The sequence below is a fragment of the Acinonyx jubatus genome, chromosome D3 (assembly GCF_027475565.1).
Source record: "Acinonyx jubatus isolate Ajub_Pintada_27869175 chromosome D3, VMU_Ajub_asm_v1.0, whole genome shotgun sequence".
In the NCBI taxonomy this organism is placed as follows: Eukaryota; Metazoa; Chordata; class Mammalia; order Carnivora; family Felidae; genus Acinonyx; species Acinonyx jubatus.
This window is the reverse complement of record NC_069392.1, coordinates 42715453-42735825: the sequence shown is the minus strand read 5'-3', so window position 1 is coordinate 42735825 and position 20373 is coordinate 42715453. Positions and strand designations below refer to the sequence as shown.

Sequence of the window (20373 nt, the reverse complement as noted above, 5' to 3'; positions counted from 1 at the left end):
AGTGCTCATCCCAAAAGGTGCCCTCCTCAATACCCATCACCCACCTGGACTGTACTTTTTTAAAAGATGAATTTTATTGTAGGTGAATTATATCTCAATTTTAAAATGGAGAGACAGTATTTATACTATATATATGCTATATAATAGAACATTTTCCAGAGATAAATATAAATTTGTGTATTCAGTGTGAAAGGGCAAGATTATTTGATACACTTACACATATCCTTATGAAATTTCTGCTTTAGAGTTCAATAAAATTCTCTGGTATTTCAGATCTCCCATTAAAAATAATTATATCGTCATCTGACATGTCATCTGCAATAACACAAGAAAAAATATTTATAAGATGGGGCGCCTGGGTGGCTTAGTCGGTTGAGTGTCCAACTCTTGATTTCAGTCCAGGCCACGATCCCAGGGTAGTGAGATTGAGTCCCGCGTTGGGCTCTGAGCTGACAGTGCAGAGTCTGCTTGGCATTCTCGCTCTCCCTCTCTCTCTGTCCCTCTCCCCTGCTCTCTCTCTCTCTTTCAAATAAAAAATATACATATTTATAGGACTATGAAGGAAGGACTATGAAGGAAAACCACATCAGTTTGAATTCCAAACACAGCTGTAGTACAGTTACCTCCCAAGCAACACTTCACGCATTCGGTAATCGTTTGGTGAACAATATAATTTCCTTCCCCTTGCTCTAGTAATTGGATTAGGGATGGACCATAATATAGGTCTAAGCCAATGAGTACACATGGCATTTTCTTGCCACAAAGTTTGTTTTGATGTACTCCAATTAAAGTGAAGGGCAACTCTTTATTTAATGATTGGGGGAAAACAATTCTCCCTTTCTCATTGTGTGATGTGCTTTTGTGAAGCCTAAATTGTTGCAACCATTCTGATGCCAGGAAGGAAGCTAACACAAGGAAGAAGACAGATTTGAGAAAATCAAAACTATAGTTAAAGCCCTCATCAAACTGTGTTGGTTTTTTAAATGTTTTATTTATTTATTTATCCTGAAAGAGAGAGTAAGAGCAGGGAAGGGACAGAGAGAGAGAGAGAGACCATCCCAAGCAGCCTCTGTGCTGTTAGCTCAGAAACCAACGCAGGGCTCCATCTCATGACCCTGGGAACATGACCTGGGCTGAAAACAAGTGTTGGGTGCTCAACCGACTGAGCCACCCAGGTGCCCCTCAAACTGTGTTTTAAATTTGCCTCAGAACTCTGTTAAATGAGCCAAAATTCTACTTATTATTAAGTTTCTTTATGATGCATTTGATGTTGCTTGTAATTAAATAAAAGACCCTATAAAAAGGAAATTAGAATACATAAAAAACACTGGAGAATAAAAACCCAGTAAAATATAAATAATTATTGATAATGCTTTCATAAAATCTAATGTACATATTAACACAGGGTTCATAACATAGTTTCCTATGTTCAAATTCCAGTTTATTTCAACAAATATGGGATATATGGGTCCCTGGAAGGAGAATTATAACTCTTAAAAAGTCTCAACATGTCTGGGGGGAAGAATGGGGCATAAGGAGTAGATACAGTATATATTGGTTCAATTTTTTTTAATTTAATGATAACGACCACAATTGGTTGTAAAACATTCAAATAATTTGAAGGAAAAAACATAGAAAGAAAACTTAACCAAAATCACAAGTCAGGTAAAGAGGAAAAACAATAAAGCATAATAGAAAGAAAACAAGATGTATGAATACATTCTCAGCATTAATGACAATAAATCAAGCAGGCTAAATTTTCCTATAGAAAGACAAAAATCTCTTAGTGGAAAAAAAAAAAAGAAAATTTAACTCTATTCTCCTTATGATCAATACCTGAAACAAAACAACACAGAAAGATTGGAAATAAATGGGTGGCAAATAAAATTACAAGAAAATGCAGACAAAAAGAAGCGATACAAAGTAGCAAAATAAAATCAAGTAAAAATAAAATCAAAATGAAATAAAACCAAAGTAAAACTCATGATTAAAAAGTAAGCATCAAGTAGGACAATAAAACTAATTTACTCTGATAAAAGGTACAATAAGAATAGTGAAATTTTATTTATTTAAAAACATTCTAAAATGTTTATTTATTTTTGAGAGAGATAAGGCATGAATGGGAGAAGGACAGAGAGAGAGGGAGTCACAGAATCCAAAGCAGGCTCCAGGCTCTGAGCTGTCAGCACAGAGTCCAATGTGGGGCTTGAAATCACAAACCATGAGATCATGACCTGAGCCAAAGTCGGATGCTTAGCTGACTGAGCCACCAAGGCACCCCGTGAATATTTATTGAACACTCACTCTATGCCAGCCACTTAACTGAGAATTTTCTCAAGTAATCCTCACAAGCTATGGAGTGACTGTAATTAACACTTACACTTTGCAGATGCTGAACAAGGCTTTAGAGAGATTAGATGTCCTCAATATCATACAGTGTAGATGGTCATGGATCTCAAACCCTGATCTACGAATTCCAAAGTGCAAATACATAGTGCCAAAATATTTTTTTAAAAAACTGATGAGAATAAAAGAATTTATTTTAAACATTTAAATCCCTTTCTCTAGAAATTTCACATATCTCATAGCTCAAAAATAAATAGAGAGGAAAAGATTTGGATAACACAATGAAACACATATGTGGTATATACAGATAACTTTGAACTCTAAAACCATAGCATATGCATTCTTTTCTATAAAGTCCAAAAATACTTAACAGTATGAAAATGTTCTAAGCCAGAAAGAAAATCTTATCAAATGCTGAAGAATGGAAATCTTAGTGCTGAGCCATAGTTTCTGACCCTAACATAGAAAAACTATAAATTAATTATAAAAAGATAAGTGAATCTACTTGATGATTTAAAAATCTTTCTAAATAAAGATAAATTTGGGGTGGCTGAGTGGCTCAGTCAGTTAAGCATCGGACTCTTGATTGGGTCATGATCAGGACTCATGCTCAGGTCATGATCTCATGGTTCATGAATTCAAGCCCCACATCAGGCTCTGTGCTGACAGTGCAGAGCCTGCATGGGATTCTCTCTCCCTCTCTCTCTCTGCCCATCCCCCATTTGTGTGCATGTGTGCTCTTTCTCTCTCTCAAAATAAATAAACATTTTTTAAATAAAAAAATTAAAATCTGATCACATTCCTACCCTGTTTAAAATATATGTATGGCAATTTTTATATAGTCTCACAATATGTCAGGCACTCTTTTAAGCTCTTTTTATGTTTTACCTAATTTCATACTTTTTTTTAAACAAATCAACTTATTTTTTCATTATGAGAGAGGGAGAGAGCGAGAATCCCAAGCAGGCTCCACACTATTAGCACAGAGCCTGAGGCAGGGCTTGAACTCACAAACTGTGAGATCATGATCTCAGTTGAAATCAAGAGTAGGAGACTTAACCAACTGAGCCACACTGGTGCCCCTTAACTAATTTCATTCTTATAATCTTGTGTGGTAACTACTATTTTTATCCTCATTTTACACAAAAGGAAACTAAGACACAAGTTAAATGATTTTTTTCCTGGTGCTACTGTTAATATGTGGTGTAGCTGAGATATGTGAACTGGGACAGTCTATCTCCAGAGTCTACTCTGCCTCCAAGAACATTTCAGTGGCTTCTCTTTGTCTTTAAGAAAGAGTGCAAAATTAGCCTTACAGGATCTTAAGTCTTATATGTTAAAGGAGAGGCCATCTGTCGAACTATCTTCAGGGATAAAAAAATTGCAGAGGGAGGTTCTTATGGGTTCAATTATGTCCTCCAAAAATTCATATGTTGAAGTCCTAACCCCCAATACCTCAGAATGTGACCTTATTTTGAAATAGGATTGTTGTAGATGCAATTAGTTAAGTTAGGATGAGTTCAGACTGGAGTAGGGTAGAGTTCTAATTCAATATGACTGAATTCCTTATAAAAAAGAAAAATATGGACACAAACATGCACACAGGGAGAACACCATATGAAGATATATGATTGGTTAATACATCTACAAATCAAAAAACACCAAAAATTGCCAGCAAACCACCAGAAGCTAGCAGAGAGGCATGGAACAGGTTTTCCCTAACAACTTTTAGAAGGAACCAAACATGCTGACACTTTGACGTTGGATTTCCAGCAGAACTGTGAGACAATACATTTCTGTTGTTTATGTTACCCGATCTGTGGTTACCCAATCTGTGGCAGCCTGAGCAAGCTAATACAGGGATTTCTCCCTGCTTCATGTCTATGACCACCTCAGGTACAGAGTCATATCTAAAATTGTTAAAAACTTTAAGAATATTCTCTCTCTTTTTTTTGCCAATACAATTTTTTAAATTGAAGCATAATTGATAGACCTTAAATTTGTTTCAGATGTACAACAGAATGATTCATCATTTGTATATATTGCAAAATGATCACCACATAAATTTAGTTCATATCTGTCACCACATATCATTACAGATTATTTTTTCTTATGATGAGAACCTTTAAGATCTACTCTCTTGGCAACCTTCAAATATGCAATACATTATTATTTACTATAGTTGTCATGCTGTATATTACATCCTTGTGACTTATTTTATAGCTGGAAATGTGTATCTTTTGATTCCCTTTACCTATTTTGCCCTTACCCCCATCCCACCTCTGGCAACCACCAATTTGTTCTCTGTATCTTGAGCTTGTTTTTTGGGGGGGGGGGGGGCTGGGATTAGATTCCACATGTAAGTAAGAACATACAGTATTTCTCTTTCTATGTCTGACTTACTTCACTTAGCATGATGCTTTCAAAATCCATTCATGTTGTCACAGATGGCAAGATTTCATTCTTTTTATGGCTAAATAATATCCCATGGTTTATATATACCACATTTTCTTTATTCATCTGTCAATGGACACTTGAAATATTTCCATACCTTGGCTATTGTAAATAATGCTGCAAAGAACATGGAGGTGTATATATCTTTTTGAGTTGGTGTTTTCATTTTTTAAGATAAATACCCAAAAGTGGAATCACTGGGTAATACGGGAGTTCTATTTTTAATTTTTTGAGGAACCTCCATACTATTCTCCATAGTGGCTGCACCAATTTACAATCCCTTACACTGATAGTGTGTGAGGGCTCCCTTTTCTCTACATCTATGCCAGCATTTGTTAGTGCTTTTTCTGATAATAGCAATTCTGACATGTGTGAGGTGGTATCTCATTGTGGTTGTGATTTGCATTTCCCTGATGATTAGTGATGTTGACCACTTTTTCATGTACCTATTGGCCATCTGTATGTCTTCTTTGGGAAAATGTCTGTTCAGATTCTCTGCTCATTTTTTAATCAGATTGTGGGTGTTTTTGCTATTAAGTTGTATGAACACTTTATATTTTGGGATATTAAGAATTTCTTCACTTTGTAACATCTCTATGTGTATTCGATTCTTTAGTGATTAATGATAAACTCAAAAAAAAAAAAAAACCACCAAAACCCAAAAAACAACAAGGACCAGGTTTTTGCCTTTGGACATCTGAGGAAGAAGGAATTTATGGAAAGCAGACTTATCTCTACAGCTAGTCTTGTGAAAGAAAATTACAAAAGGATGTGGAGGCAATGGCAACATAAAAAACGGAAAGACAAGAAGGCTGCCCTTGGGGCCTGCCAAAAAAAGAGAGAGGGAGTGAGAGAGGATAGAGAGCCTAGAAACTTCTCTGGAATTCCAACACTTAACTTCTCGTCCAGAAAATTGCAGCAATCTCTTTGCAGGCTTCTTCTATCTCTTTGCTCCTGACATTTCTCTAGCCTGAATGTTCACTTACCTCTTCTTTGAGTGCCAGAGCTGGGACTAGGGTGAGGCTAACAAGGCCCTGAGGGTGCAAAAGATAAGGAAACACTCACTCAGGTGCCAGCCCTGCATCTCCACTGCCCTGAGAGTGAGGGCCTCTCTAAATTGTGCACCCTACATGCCTGTTGAATCCAAGGATATTTACCCTTCAATGCTCATCTACACTCCCTTGATAATCCCAGTCAAAAGTAATTGCTTGTTCTATGTGCTGCCATAACACTTTGCTTATTTTTCTATGAACTTAAAGCACTCATATCATTCCATGTAAAAATCCAGAGTCATCCTTGATCCTTGCATTTTTTCAATATTTTTTAATGTTTATTTCTGAGAGAGAGAGAGAGAGAGAGAGAGAGAGAGAGAGAGAGAGATCCTGGTATGGACAGAGAGAGAGAGAGAGACAGAATCCAAAGCAGGCTCCAGGCTCTGAGCTGACAGCATGGAGCCCAATGCAGGGCTTGAACTCATGAACTGAGAGATCATGACCTCAGTTGAAGGCAGACGCTTAACCAACTGAGCCACCCAGGCGTCCCTGATCCTTACATTCATTCAAACCCACATTCAATCCATCAAGAAATCTTTTTGACTCTGCCTTAATAATATCCCCAATATGACCACTTCTCACTCCCTATACTTTTACCACTTTGTGTTGAAACTGCTGGACATTTGCAATGGCCTCCTAGTTTCCACTCACTTGCCCTACCCAAGCCCCCTGCCCAGTCTGTACAGGCATACCTTAGAGATATTGCAGGTTTTGTTCCAGACCACAGCAATAAAGCAAATACTGCAATAAAGTGAGTCAAATAATTTTTTTCATTTCCCAGTATGTACAAAAGTTATCTTTACACTATATTATAGTCTATTAAGTGTGCAACAGTATTATGTCTAAAAAAAACAATGTACATACCTTAATTTAAAAATGTTTTATTGCTAAAAAAATGTGAACCATCATTGGAGCTTTCAGTGAGTCAATCTTTTTCCTAGTTGAAGCTCTCACCTCCATGTTGATGACTGCTGACTCATCAGGGCAGTGGTTGTTGAAGGTGAAGGTGGCTGTGGCAATTTCTTAAAATAAGATGAGAAGTTTACTAGATTGAGTGACTCTTTTTTTCATGACCAATTTCTCTGTAGCCTGTGATGCTGTTTGATAGCATTCTGCCCACAGTAGAACGTCTTTCAAAATTGGAGTTAATCATCGCAAACCCTGCCACTGCCTTCACAACTGTTTTTGGAATATTTAGTTTTTAATATTTTTAATGTTTATTCATTCTTGGGAGAGAGATGGAGACAGAGTGTGAGCAGGGGAGGGACACAGAGAGAGAGAGAGAGAGAGAGAGGGAAACACAGAATCTGTAGCAGGTTCCAGATCCAAGCTGTTAGCACTGAGCCTGATGCGGGGCTCAAATTCATGGACTGCGAGATCATGACCTGAGCCAAAGTCGGACGCTCAACCGACTGAGCCATCTAGGTGCCCCTTTTTTGTTTTTTTTGGTTTTTGTTTTGTTTTTTTTAATGTTTACTCTGGAATATTTAAAATCCTTTGTTGTCATTTCAATAATCTTCATGACATCTTAACCAGGAGTAGTTTCTATCTCAAGAAACAACTCTCTTTGCTCATCCATTAGAAGCAACTCCTGGGGTACCTGGGTGGCTCAGTTGGTTGAGCACCTGACTCTTGATTTCAACTCAGGTCATGATCCCACTGTCATGGGATCGAGCCCCACATCAGGCTCCATGCTGATTCTCTCTCTCTCTCTCTCTCTCTCTCTCTCTCTGCTCCTCTCCTCCACTTACACTTTCTCTCTCTAAAATAAAAAATAATAACAATAAAATAAATAAAAATTAAAAAAAAGAAGCAACTCATCATCTGTGAAAGTTTTATCATGAGATTCAGCAATTTGGTCATATCTTCAGGCTCCACTTCTAACTCTCATTCTCCTCCTATTTGCACCACGTCTGCAGTGTCTTACTCCACTGAAGTCTTGCACACCTAAAGTTATCTATGAAGGTTGGAATCAACTTCTTACAAACTCCTGGTAATTTTGATATTTTGATGTTTTCCTATGAATAATGAATGTTCTTATGGTATCTAGAACAGTAAACCCTTCCCAGAAGGTTTTCCATTGAATTTTCCCAGATCCATCAAAGAAATCACTGTCTATGGCAGCTATGGCCTTACAAAATGTATTTTCGTAAATAATAAGACTTGAAAGTCAAAATTACTGCTTGATCCCCAGGCTACAGAATGGATGTTGTGTTAGCAGGCATGAAAACCACATTCATCTTATTGTACATTTCCATAAGAGCTCTTGGGTGACTAGGTGCATTGTCAACGAGCAGTAATATTTTGAAAGGAATCTTTTCTTCTCAACAGCAGGTCCCATCAGTGGGCTTAAGATATCCAGTAAACCATGTTATAAACAGACATGCTATCATCCAGGCTTTGTTGTTCCATTTATAGAACACGGAAAGAGTAGATTTCACATAATTCTTAAGGGACTTGGGACTTTCAGAAGGGCATTGGCTTCAACTTAAAGTCACCAACTATAGTAGCCCCTAACAAGAGAGTCAATTTGTCCTTTGAAGGCTTTGAAGCCAGGCATTGACTTCTCACTAACTGTGAAAGGCCAAGATGGCATTTTCTTCTGATAGAAGGCTATTTCACCTGCACTGAAAACCTGTTGTTTAGTGTAGCCACCTTCAGTAATGATCTTAGTTAGATCTTCCAGATAACTTGCTATGGTTTCTACATCAGAATTTGTTGCTTCACCTTGCACCTTGATGTTATGGAAATGGCTTGTTTCCTTAAACCGTATGATCCAACCCTGCTCTCTTCCAACTTTTCTTCTGGGGCTTCCTCACCTCTCTCAGCCTTCTCAGAATTGATGAGAGTTATCTGTCTTGCTCTGGATTGGGCTGTGGCTTAAGGGAATGTTATGGCTGGTTTGGTCTTCTATCCAGACCACTCAAACTTTCTCCATATCAGCAATAACGCTGTTTCTCTTTCTTATCATTGATGCATTCACTGGGTTAGCACTTTTAATGTCCTTCAAGAACCTTTCTTTGCATTCATAACATGGCTTACTATTTGGCATAAGACACCTAGCCTCTTGTCAACATGCCTTCCTCACTAAGCTTAATCATTTCTAGCTCTTGATTTAAGGTAAGAGACGTGTAGCTTTTCATTTCACTTGAACACTTAGAAGCCATTGTAGGATAGTTATTAATTGGTCTACTTTCAATATTGTTGTATCTCAGGGAATAGGGAGGCCCAAGGAGAGGGAGAGAGATGGGGGAATGGCCAGTGGGTGGAAGAGTCAGAGCACAAACATTTATCAGTTAAGATCCCTGTCTTCTATGGGTGTTTTGTGACACTGCAAAACAATTACCATAGTAACATCACAGATCACTGATCACAGATCACCATAACAAATATAATAATGAAAAAGTTTGAAATATTATGAGAATTACCAAAATGTGACACAGAGGCACAAAGTAAGCAAAATGCTGTTGGAAAAATTGTACTGATAGACTTACTCCATGCAAGGTTGCCACAAACCTTCAATCTGTTAAGAATGCAGTATCTGCAAATCTCAATAAAGTGAAGTGCAATAAAATGAGGTATGCCAGTCCTCCAAAAAAGCAGTCAAAGGGATCACCTCTTAAAATTTGAGATGGATCATATTACTCACCTATCAAAACCCCCAATTGGTTCCCTGTGTTACTTAGAATAAAAGCCAATCTCCTTACCAAAGCCTAAATAGTCCCACCAGAGCCCTGCTATCTCTCCAACCTGATTTCCTACCATGTCCTCCCTCAGCTCCAAGCACATTCATCACCCTCCCTAGGGTTCCTTTAAGCCCACTCCTGCCTCAGGGTCTTGGCCAGTTCAGTTAATCCTACCCTGAAATCTGTTCACCTCTTAATCTTTTTCAGTTCTCTGCTTAAACAACACTTTCTCTGAAAGGCTATATAAAATAGCATTCTTGTTACTGCTTTACACTGCTTTATTCTTTGACATTTTTTTCAAGGTACTTAATTACTATTTATATTTTATTTTTCATTTATTTGTATATTATCTATCTTATCCCCTAGAAAGGGTGCTACATGAAGGTAAGGATTTTTGTCTGTTTTTTTCCCCCATGCTTTATCTTCAGCACCTAGAACCATGACTGGCATAGGGCAGGAGGAAAGTTAATATTCACTGGATGGATGATGGACAGATGGATTCTGCTCTGTTGCATAACTACTTTACATCATTGTTTTACCGTGACAAGTCTTTGTGGTAACTGTCAAGATCTCACTCTGCTCTAAACTCCCAAAGCATCTAGCATCTAGCTTTGCATTTCATACCTACTCACTAAATGTTTGTTAAATTGAGTTAAACCTACCTCTTTATAACTTTTCCTCCCCACTATTATCCATCACACATAATTCGGCAAGATTAAGCCACCTAAAGTACAGGGAAGATCATGTCTCTCCCGTACTGTGAACTCACCCTGAATTTTTCATGAAACTTTTGGGAAATCTTTTATTTACAAAATACAGATAGATTGCATACATGTTACTTAATCCTCACAATTACCCTATAAGATAGTAATACTCTCTTCATTTGACAGGTGAGGAAACAGAACCTCAGAAAAGTTCAGTACTTTTCCCGGGGTCCATTACCTGCAAATTATCTGATCTACCTGATTCTAAGGATGTGGCTGTTCACACTACATTTTGGTATTATTTCCCCAGGATTCAAAGCCAGATAGAGACAGTATGTCTCTATCTACTTTTTTTGGTATTGCCTCTTCATTATGGCAGAAACTATTATTAAATCTTAGAAGTATATTCTTCTTATGAAGCCTTGTGTAAAATAGTGGAAAATGAAAAGTAAGCCATCAGTCAATAATAGGAAAATAATTTTTAAATTATATTTCACTCCAAGGACTATCCATGAAATTAATATCTATAAGGTTACTTTGAAATGCATAAAGACTAAGATGGACTGATAAATGGAGAGAGATAAACAGCATCTAAGCTATGAGAATATGGTGTTCACAGTAAAATGTTTTCAACTCTTCCCATGCTTTAAAACTTTTATAATACAATCTGAGGATAATTTATTGAATACTAGGGAAAATCTTTATAACAATGTATTTTAAAACTTAGGAAATTATTTATGAAAATCATTACAAAATCATAAAAAAGAGACTGCACCCCCTAAAAAAAAGCTAAGAGAAATTTACTAAATTATTAATAGCAGCTGTGTTTGAATAGTATCATCTGGGTAATTTTCCCTTTTTCCTTTTTGTACTTCTTAACATCTTACAAATGTTTAATGAGGATGTTATCCAATCAAATGAAAAAAAAGTTTTTTTGAAAAGTCAAAATGCATAGTAAGCTGCACTTTATGATTCTATAGTAAAATTAGCAGGATTTATGGGAGAGAATGTGATAGAGGAAGGTAGATCAAATAGAGACTTGGCCGTGCAACTCCCCACCCCCCTCCCGCCTTGTTAACTATTACCTAAATTACTTATGGAACTGCAGCACTGACTCCTTTTACCAAAAGGCCTCTGCTATTAAAGTATGCCTATTTTCATTTTTCCTTAATGATCAAAAAGGCCATTTCTAGTGGAGCTCTTTCACACACTTCTAGGTCCTACTTCTTAAAGCTGATTCATATTCATGAATCCCATGATAGCCACCATCCACTATTAATCACTTTGTGTTAGTGGAGGCCTCTCAGTCTTGTGGAGCTGAAGATTTGGTAAATACATCTTGGGGCTTTTTGTAGGAATATTTCTGGAATTCTGGATCCCTACTGTTAAAATAAATAAATTCTCTACACCAGCATGTCAGAAGGGAGCTAGGCTTTAGAGCTAAGGTCAAGGGTAGGGTCAATCAGCAGGAGTTTTACAAAGCCTATGACTTCTCAATGCAGGGTAAGTTTTTTCTAATGTAAAAGTGAGTGTTTGCAGGTTCTTGAAACAAACAAGGGTAACTTGGCAACATTTTCCCCCCAATCTCTTAAAAAAAAACCTCCCCAGCAGTTATCAGATGGCAAAATCATAAATAAAGCTCTAGGTCTTATTTAATAAAAAGGTAACTTTTCTTAGACGTAACTATTGTTTTAATCAGGTAATTTTCCACCATGTATCAAACAGAGCCCATTTAATGGAAAAATTTAAGCACAAAAACTAGTCTCTAAGGCAGTATCCTTAGAGAGAACACTAGAGAATCAAGAGGCTATATAATTAATACCCAAAACAGTTATTGATCTTCAGTCATGTACGTGGCACCATTTTGGTGTTTTAGTGTAATATGGATTTACCCATAACTGCATTTTAGCTTGGGCTACTTGAAGAAAAAAATGAACATGTTCTTTAAGTTTGCAATGTATAAAAATCATATGGTTCTTAACAATTCAAAGTGAAATTACACTAGCAAAATAATTAGGTTTTATATAGATCTACAAATATACATTCAATTTACAAATATGGAATGATAGCATTTTTTAATCCAGAAAAAGCATTCTTATCTCCTGAATGTAGTTTTCAGAACATAGTCTTACATGATGTTTCATGAAAAAGTTATTCAATAGTCAGATAAGTTTGGGAAATGGCTTATGCTCTATCCTCATCTTGAAAACTCATAATTCAATCATCATATTAAAAGCTGCAAGAAATTCTATAAGAAGCCAGTATAACTTTGTTCAACCCAATGTTTCTGAAACTTACATGATCAGAGAGACTTGTTTGTTTGTTTGTTTGTTTGCATTATGTTTATTAACATTTTGCAGAACCTCTTTGGGGAAACTTGCTCTAGACTAATGTCCTCATTTTTATAGAAAGTGAGAACCCAGAGATAAAGTGATTTGCAGAAATACAAATACAAATACAGAAATAGTCCTTTATTTATTTAGAGAGGTAGATAAACTACATGGTATTTTTATTTTTGAAATAGCTTCAACGATTTCTTCCTATTGAGACTTTATTTTGAAATATCAGTGATCATAGACCAAAACAACCTAGCCTTGCCTTGGTTTCTGCAGCTAGATTCTTAGTGAAAAATACTACACACTTCAGTCTTCCCTGACTCTTAAATTGGTTTATGTAAATCAAGTAACTAGGCATCTGATGTAAATTAAATTATTTGGGAGGGTAAGTTACCTGTTAATCACCTGGCTATGACAATATCACTGTAAATAGCTCTTTCAAGGTTCCTTAGGGTCTCCGCTACCCTACAAAGTCTTCCTTGACAGCTCCCATTCACAGTGATTTTGCCCTTCCCAATCAATATGTAATCAAATTCTGTCTTCTATCATTACTTACCTATCCCTTGTGTATATCTTATCTCCCTAAACAGATTGCAAGCTCCAAGATTGCTAAAACTAATTCTTACTTGTCTTTCCAGTCCCTTTAGACACATCACAGATTCTCAAGAAATACTTTTGAATGCCTCACAAGTGACCAGTTGAATGGCCAGAGGGAAATGGTCAGCCTAAAAGATTAGGAGAGGAGCAGCTCCACCTTCCATCTTCTTTCTATCTTCAGTGCAGAATTTTCCCTCTCCCAGCTTTCATGGCTAGCACATGGCAGTCTTGTCCAGCAGTCCACAGTAAGCTAGGCTGCCCTTGCTCAAAGGACTCTGCTTGAACCTGTCAGCATTCCAGTGGATCAGTGAGAAGCTCATCAAATCAGCAGAACAAGTACCTGTCATGCTCCGAATCTGTTTGGAGATCAGACTGGTTTACTCAATAATAAAATGGAAGCCTGGTTTTATTCTACTAGTTTGGACTCAGATTAATTAGGTACATGACCCCAAATACAAAGCAGCTGCTTTCTAACACTCAAGTTAAATGATCTTTCTCAAAGAAAAGCTGACTCCTGGGGTGCCTGGGTGGCGCAGTTGGTTAAGTATCTGACTCTTGCTTTTGGTTCATGTTGTGATCTCAGTGTTCATGAGTTTGAGCCCCGCATTGGGCTCAGGGCTGACAGTGCACAGCCTGCTTGAGATTCTCTGTCTCCCTCTCCCTCTCTCTCTCTCTCTCAAAATAAATAAATAAGCATTAGGAAAAAAGAAAAAGAAAAGCTGATTCCAGAGTATGGATAGTTCTAATTATGTCTTAGCCTGTTTTATGGCAAGACCTGAGAAATGTTGAAAAGGAAGAAAGGAAACTTCTATCCTTCCCTGTCATTGATGACCCAGGCTGACTTTAGTTAGAGAACAGGCCTGTACTGAAAAGGTTTAAACAAACCCAGTACCCATAAAGTGGGATCTTCCATTGTTCCTAGGAATTACAATATATATATATATATACATATATATATGTGTGTATATATATATATACATACATATATATGTATATATATATACACACATATATATATGTATATATATTCAAAAGTATATATATAGCATATACATATATATGTATATATATATATGCCTTTGATTGATATGGACCAATATTGTCAGATTAACTCATTCTTTTGCCCACAAACCAATCAATGTGTGTTGATTGTATAGGTATCATGTTCTCAGCACTGCTGTAGGCACTGTGGGGTTATAGAAGCATAAAGATATGGTTCCTCCCCTTGAGGGATTTATAACCTAATAAGGTGAGATAAGACTAACATTGAAAATAACTGTGAACAAAAAAAAAAAAAAAGAAAGAAAATAACTGTGAACAATACAAGGCGATATATATGATCTAGTGTTGACCTGGAGACCTTGGACTTTAACTGCAGCAGAAATTCGGTGAAAGGGGAAGTGTTACTGGGAGTTTCAGACAAAAAAGAAGACTTCATAAAGACAATGGGATGGAGGTGAACACTATAGGAGGGACAGGACTGGAGGCAAAGCAGGTAGGCTGTCCATTCTAGTTTTAGGCAACATCATTTTGTTAATTCTTTGAGATGTCCCAATTCTTGATTACCATAAGGCAGAATATATATAAACAAGCACACTTTCAATCACTGAGCTATTACCTTTTCTAAAAATTACCCTTTTAAAAAATTAAAAAAATAATATACTACTATTTTAGTGGTCTATAAATAAATTTGCTCAATTTTCCATTTTCCAGTTGGCAGAGTCAGGCTAATAATTTAACTTATTAGCTCTAAAGTTATCAGTTTTATATGCAAATAGTTTATTAAAAAATAAAACAAAGTGACCACTATGTGGTAGGCCCTTTGTTGGGTGCTGGGGTTAAAATGGTGCATAAGTCATTAAAGTGCCTGTCAAGTTTAAATGTGTTGGTAGAGACAGACGTGAAAAGAAAAACATGATTACAGGGGTACCTGGGGGGCTCAGTTGGTTGAAAGTCCGACTTTGGCTCAGGTCATGACCTCATAGTTTGTGAGTTCGAGCCCCGCATACAGCTTTGTACTGACAGCTCAGAACCTGGAGCCTGCTTTGGATTCTGTGTGTCCCTCTCTCTCTGTTCCTCCCCTACTCATGCTGTTTCTTTCTCAAAAATAAATAAACATTTAAAAAAATTAAAAAAGAAAAAAACTTGATTACAATTATAGTATGTGTCATCAAAGAAAAATATAGAGAGCTATGAAAGCATGTATCAGGGAAGTCTAATCAAATTGGAGAAGCAGTGAAGCAAATTTCTTAAGAAATTGATAATTTAGGCTGAGCTCCAAAGTAGGTAGGAGTTAGGGGCGCCTAGGTGGCTCAGTCGGTTAAGCATTCAACTTTGGCTCAGGTCATGATCTCATGGTTTGTGTGTTTGAGCCCTGCATCAGGCTCTGTGCTGACAGCTTGGAGCCTGGACCCTGCTTTGGATTCTGTGTCCCTCTCTGTTCCAACCCCCACCTGCACTGTCTCTCTCTCTCTCTCTCTCTGTCTCAAAAATGAATAAACATTAAAAAAAATTGAAGTAGATAGGAGTTAGAAGTAAGATGATAGGAACAGGATATTCTAGGAATAGAGAAGGCAATTAATGTGGTTAGAGAGTAGAGAGAGATAAGGCTGGACAAATAAGTAGAGCTGGATCATGTTTATCTATTTGATAAACAATTTATAAATTATAGCAAGCTGAAATATTTTGCAGTGGTGGCATTTAATTTTACTCTTTTATCACAAACTATGAGAGTTAGGTTGCTCTTATGGTAAAAACAATTTGAAAAGATAAACATAAAGCGAGAGTGCCTTGTTATTTCATCCATGTTGCCTTCCATCCAGTAGGTATCTACAAGATACAAATGGAATTTTGGAATTACAGTTAAAATGATTACCTCTAAAATTACAAAACAGATTGAGAAAAAAACAGATCTCCAGGAGGCAATATAGTGAAGCAGTCAGGTGCATGGAATTTTGGAACCAGCCTTTTTGGGTTTGAATCCCAACTCTTCTACTTACTCATTTTATGACATTAGGCAAATTGAACCTCAGTTTTCCTGCCTTTAAAATGGGTGTGGATTACACTAAAGCACAAGCAACAAAAGAAAAAATAAATACATTGGAATTCATCAAATTTAAAACCTTTCATGCTTCAGAAGACAAAATTGAGGAAGTGAAAAGACAATTCACAGAATGGGAGAAAGTATGTATTAATCATATATCTGATAAGGGACTTGTATCTAGAATATATAAAGAATTCTTAAAACTCAATAATAAAAAGATAAGTATCCCACTGAAAAATGAGCAAATGATATGAATAAGAATTTCTCCAAAGAAGATATACAAATAGCCAATAAAGCACATGAAAAGATGTTCAACATCATTAGCCATCAGTAAAATGCAAATCAAATAAGATACTACTTCACATCCACTAACATGGATATAGTAAAAAAGACAAATAATAAATGTTGGTGAGAATGTGGATAAGTTAAAACCCTTACATACTGCTGGGAATGTAAAATGGTGCAGCCACTTTGAAAAAACAGTCTGGCGGTTCTTCAGACAATTAAACATAGGGTAATAGAGATTTCATCTCTTTTGTTCCCCAGTTCCTGGCATGTAGATGGCTCTGAAAAAATATTTGTAAATGAATAAATGATCTGGAGAAGTGTAATTTCTTTTTACAAATGCAATATAGACTCATAAACCCCACTTTCCCTCAAAAGCACATAAGGATGGGAAATGCCAGGTAAATATCTTCTCATTCCCTAATCCCACTCTGCAGCTATAACCAGTGATCCATGAGATTTTAACTAGAGCAATGAAGTCCAGACAACTAACTTCTTATTTGCAACAGCTAGAGCCACACCTGAACAGATCACTTTTTCCTCAGAAGCATCCTAGAATTTGGAGGTTAAGGAAGTCTAGAAAGATATGGTTAGGACCAGGGCCAGATATGTGTCCCCCCTCTATGTTGCAGTTTGCTCCCCAAATTTATTACTAAATCCAAACTAAAAAGCATAGTTAGATAAATAGTTAATACTATAATATAAAGTATGGTCACTGGTGGCAAATAATCCCAAATTCAACATTTAGTTTTGTACAAAAAAACAAAACAAAATAATATAGTTTTAGAAAGAATAGAATATTTCAAATAAAGTCAATTTATAGACAAAAATGACATGTTCAATTCATTCATTTATTTTGCATCCTATTGAAACCCTATTAAGAGAACACTAAAGGGATTTTTTTTTTTAGATAGAAATCCAAGGGCGCCTAGGTGGCTCAGTAGGTTGAGCATCCCACTCTTTGATTTCAGTGCACATCATGATCCCATGGCCATGGCATCAAGCCCTGGGTCAAGCTCCTCATGGAGTCTGCTTAAGATTTTCCCTCTCTCTCTCTCTCTCAATCTCTCTCTAAAAAAATAAAAATTAAATTAAAATAAATAAATAATAACAATAAAAAATAGAGATAGAAATCCATAGGAACAGAAAGGAGACAATAGGAACAAAACTTTGGAAGCTGGAAAGAGATGGCTATATAGCAACTTCTCTAGAAGATCTAAGAAAACTAATTCCTAAGCTGGCAGTGGGGAAGGCAACTCAACTTAGAAGAAATTTCCAAGACTTGGGAATTTGTGGCATCAAGTAATGTTGGAAATTGGGACTCAAAATAGGAAGCTAAGTTGAAAATCTGTGAAGCAGTTAAATTCCTAGATCTCTTCGATTCCTTATAGTAGGATGATTGTCTTCCCCCACAAGGCAAAATAAAGGAGGTATATTCTTTGAAGAGGGTGAATAGAGAGTTCCAGGCCTTGGATACACCAGGCATAACTGTAGGTGGGGGTATTATTTTGAAGACAAAGGCATTAAGTGAACACTTGTAAATTGTATGCTGAATCCTATAAGCCATCTTTTCCCATTGAGGTCACAGAACAGTAGCATCCAGATATTAGGGAGGTGACTGGGAGAGCTTCTCTAAGGAAAGCTAACCATTCCAAGGGGAAGTATCTAAAAGTATTGATGGAGAAGTTCCTCAAATAATTGACCTAGCTAGATCATCCTATATTGCAACCATACCTGTGTGCTCATGGACTCCTGTTGACTTCTTAGTGCCCGTGCCCTTCTTAAATTTTTTTTTTAACGTTTATTTATTTTTGAGACAGAGAGAGACAGAGCATGAACGGGGGAGGGTCAGAGAGAGAGGGAGACACAGAATCTGAAACAGGCTCCAGGCTCTGACCAGTCAGCACAGAGCCCGATGCAGGGCTTGAACTCACGGATCTCAAGATCATGACCTGAGCCGAAGTCGGACGCTTAACCAACTGAGCCACCCAGGTGCCCCACCCTTCTCTTAAATTTGAACTCATAACTAAGGACCAGCAGATATTGGAGAAAAGTCACTGACATGAAATATAAAAACAAAACAAATGAACTAAAAAAGAAACTTGGAGAAAACAAAGCTATGCATGGAGATGAAAATGTCAAAGAATTAATATTTCTAAAGATATTCTCTTAAATAGATAAAGAAACTGATCCCATTCATAATTGCACCAAGAAGCATAAAATACCTAGGGATAAATCTAACCAAAGATGTAAAAGATCTGTATGCTGAAAACTATAGAAAGCTTATGAAGGTAATTGAAGAAGATATAAAGAAATGGAAAAACATTCCATGATCATGGATTGGCAGAATAAATATTGTCAAAATGTCAATACTACCCAAAGCTATCTACACATTCAATGCAATCCCAATCAAAATTGAACCAGCATTCTTCTCGAAGCTAGAACAAGCAATTCTAAAATTCATATGGAACCACAAAAGGCCCCGAATAGCCAAAGTAATTTTGAAGAAGAAGACCAAAGCAGGAGGCATCACAATCCCAGACTTTAGCCTCTACTACAAAGCTGTCATCATCAAGACAGCATGGTATTGGCACAAAAACAGACACATAGACCAATGGAATAGAATAGAAACCCCAGAACTAGACCCACAAACGTATGGCCAACTCATCTTTGACAAAGCAGGAAAGAACATCCAATGGAAAAAAGACAGTCTCTTTAACAAATAGTGCTGGGAGAACTGGACAGCAACATGCAGAAGATTGAAACTAGACCACTTTCTCACACCATTCACAAAAATAAACTCAAAATGGATAAAGGACCTGAATGTGAGACAGGAAACCATCAAAACCCTAGAGGAGAAAGCAGGAAAAGACCTCTCTGACCTCAGCTGTAGCAATCTCTTACTTGACATATCCCCAAAGGCAAGGGAATTAAAAGCAAAAATGAACTACTGGGACCTTATGAAGATAAAAAGCTTCTGCACAGCAAAGGAAACAACCAACAAAACTAAAAGGCAACCAACGGAATGGGAAAAGATATTTGCAAATGACATATCGGACAAAGGGCTAGTATCCAAAATCTATAAAGAGTTAACCAAACTCCACACTAGAAAAACAAATAACCCAGTGAAGAAATGGGCAGAAAACATGAATAGACACTTCTCTAAAGAAGACATCCGGATGGCCAACAGGCACATGAAAAGATGCTCAACGTCGCTCCTCATCAGGGAAATACAAATCAAAACCACACTCAGATATCACCTCATGCCAGTCAGAGTGGCCAAAATGAACCAATCAGGAGACTATAGATGCTGGCAAGGATGTGGAGAAACGGGAACCCTCTTGCACTGTTGGTGGGAATGCAAACTGGTGCAGCCACTCTGGAAAACAGTGTGGAGGTTCCTCAAAAAATTAAAAATAGACCTACCTTATGACCCAGCAGTAGCACTGCTAGGAATTTACCCAAGGGATACAGGAGTGCTATTGCATAGGGGCACTTGTACCCCAATGTTTATAGCAGCACTCTCAACAATAGCCAAATTATGGAAAGAGCCGAAATGTCCATCAACTGATGAATGGATAAAGAAATTGTGGTTTGTATACACAATGGAGTACTACGTGGTAATGAGAAAGAATGAAATATGGTCCTTTGTAGCAACGTGGATGGAACTGGAGAGTGTTATGCTAAGTGAAATAAGCCATACAGAGAAAGATAGATACCATATGTTTTCACTCTTATGTGGATCCTGAGAAACTTAACAGAAACCCATGGGGGAGGGAAGGAAAAAAAAAAAAGAGGTTAGAGTGGGAGAGAGCCAAAGCATAAGAGGCTCTTAAAAACTGAGAACAAACTGAGGGTTGATGGGGGTGG

The 20373-nt window shown here is 37.0% G+C and overlaps 1 long non-coding RNA gene across 1 annotated transcript in view; it reads right to left on the bottom strand.

The window, feature by feature from the left end:
• Nucleotides 1-3642: 3642 nt before the first annotated feature.
• Nucleotides 3643-20373, bottom strand: part of LOC113602209 (uncharacterized) — a 64962-nt gene continuing 48231 nt past the window's right edge. The window contains exon 6 of the long non-coding RNA XR_003423584.2: nt 3643-6874. This is a non-coding gene — a long non-coding RNA (uncharacterized LOC113602209). The remainder of the gene's footprint in view (nt 6875-20373) is intronic.